Raw genomic sequence first — 2915 nt, forward strand, 5'->3', positions numbered from 1 at the left:
ACTGTTGAAACATACAACAGGATCTCTCTCTCTCTCACACACACACACACACACACATACATATACACACACACACACACACACACACACACACACACACAGGAAATCCACACCAGTTCATTTGAATGATGATTCATGAAGAAAAATAAAACTGGATCTGCCCATTACATTTCTGCCCTGATGAATCACCTCTTGGCTGATGGTGATATGTCAATACAACAAATAGTAAATCCTTTAATAAAATGTAGACAAGCAGTAGGCTATTTGCTCTTTTATTATTTTATTAACATTTCAAACATAAAGACCATAATGTGACACAAGATAATACAGTACATCATTGGAAACAGAAAATATAACACACATAAATGTATTGCCTACAAATAAAATAAGACAGAAAAACAAATTAGACCCCCAAAGGGAGTGGGCCAGGGGGGCAGACTAGATGGCAAAACCACCTCCCAGAGGCATCTCTCAAAAACTCTATAAGGTAAAAGTAATTATTATTATTTACTCAAGGTCCTCTTACTTTCTTTTTCTGGTCTCGGGTTGATTTTCCTTAGTCATGCAGTTGGCTGCTTGTACCTGTTGTTCACGTTGGCTTAAAACTTGTGTGTCAAAATACATTCTGTGTTTGCCTTGTGTCCCTTTATGGTTCTGGAAAATTATCCTGCTCCTACATCCTCCTATCCTTTTTTTTTTATCTGAAAAAAAGTGCCACACAGTTGAAAACAGAGTAAACTAGCGCATGAAAAGTTTGTGTTTTGAAGATACAAAGTTTTCACGGGACATTGACGTCAAGATAAATTGCTTATTACCATGGTCTACAGCAAAATTTTAATCCATAATCCCCTAACTCTTGACTTGTCTTATTAAGTGAATGAGCTTGTTTGACAGCCTGAGAGTCAACATACAGACAGAACTCGCTTAAGAAAACCATGAATTTTCAAAAGATTATTCTGAACAAGAAAATAGCTTAAGGGCTTATATCCATTGTGCTCACTGTATGATTTTTTTGTCCCTACAATACATAAACTCCTCCACTTGGAGTGACTGCCCTCTCCCCCCTCACCTGGTATCTTTTTTTTCAGTTTGGGACCACAATCTCAGACATGTAAGTGCTCATCCTGACCACATCGTACACAGCCAGACCTCAGATATACTTTGATATCCTGTCCATGGACATCTCAAACAACAGGAGAGCTGACAAGTCACACCCTTGGCAGGTGGCCACACTGAAAATGCTGAACATAACTCTGAAGAAAACAAACACAGCTCCGGATCTGTACATCCTGGGAATGAATGACTTGCAACAGCAACCAATCAACTGGTCCTCCTCCACAATACCTCATGAAACAACAATCACAAGCTTTCCCCAGTTCTCATGTAGACTTGTTCAGCAGGAATACTAGTTAATTATATGTGCACATCATAACCACAGACACATAAAGCCATTTTAACAAGTTCTAATGATGAATATTAAAGTGCGCAGATGATAAGAGTCTTTATCTAGTTTGTTAGGTGGAAACTTCACTCTATCCTTCACTAAACTTTTATTGTGTGAATATCTTCCAGACATATATAGTGGGCTAAATTATTTCAGGACATGATTGCTTTCAAACTTTATTCAAATTCTCATCTGCACATCCTGTAATTATAGCATTTGTCATCAGCCCTCTGGCAGTTTCAGTACAGATGGGTGTGATTTTTGCAAATTTTTTTCAAAGGTGTTAACTAAGCTGACATTAAGAAAGTTTATACTGTATTTTTTTATGGCAACATAATTATCCACACATAGCACACCACACCCACTAACCAAGAACATAAAAACAAACACACTGAAAATCGTGTGCATAGTTTAATGTCTGCATATTGTTTCTGTTACTCATAAAAAAACCACAACAGCAAATCCATGATGATGTTAAAGATGTTGGTAGTCAAACTGTAGAGGATGATCAGTGTAAAACCATGAATAAAGCTGCTATTTCACTGTGTTATAAATAAACATAGGACTCTCTTTTAGATATATTTGTCATTTGTACTTTTTTATCTTTTATTTTTTGGGATCAGATGTCTAAGGCATTTATTTAGTCTCTTTTTCTATAAGTTATCATATCTGCAAATACTTGTTCAACTAACACAAACCTCAGCTTATTCCTGGCGCAATAAACATATAAACCACTTATTTACATAGGGAGATGCTTTTGTTGCCAATAAACATATCATGGAAGGACATTCACATCTGATGATTCATTGTTATACAGAACATGCAGTTAAATGTGTGGTAAGTACATGTACAGGTGTGTGCCCATACTGTAAATGTTTATGTATTTGTTGTGCTATTGTTACTGTTTGCTTAAACTAAATGAAACCAGTCCCGATGAAAGATGTTTTCGCTGAACATCATTTTGACTGCTGTTTATTTAATCAGGAATATTTGATGTTACAGAGAAATACTTTTCAGGGGTTAATATGTGTGTACTGTACTATTTTACTGTTGTATTCTCTTATACAAATGTTCTATACGGTTAGGTAGTTTAATCATTAACAATGCGTCATCTTTGATGAACTGCTTATATGTTTTGTCTGTAAAATCTTTATTCATACTGGAATAAAAAGTACATGTTTTCTCTCTGAACTGTACTGGAGAACAAGTATAAAGTGGCATGAAATGGAAATAATGATAATAAATGCAGTGATGAATGAAGTATTCAGATTCTATGGCACAAAATGGAAACAGAAAGTGCAAATACTTAATCAGTACTTGAGTAAATGCACTTGGTTACATGTACAAACACTTATCACTCAAAACACAGAGACACATCTTTGTGACTAAAAGCTTCTACAGTGAAGAATTGAGTAGCTTTGTTTTAAAAGCAGCAATGCTTTAATTAAAAGTGATTACTTTTATTTTGATA

The sequence above is a fragment of the Sander lucioperca genome, chromosome 18, assembly GCF_008315115.2.
Source record: "Sander lucioperca isolate FBNREF2018 chromosome 18, SLUC_FBN_1.2, whole genome shotgun sequence".
NCBI classification, from domain to species: domain Eukaryota; kingdom Metazoa; phylum Chordata; class Actinopteri; order Perciformes; family Percidae; genus Sander; species Sander lucioperca.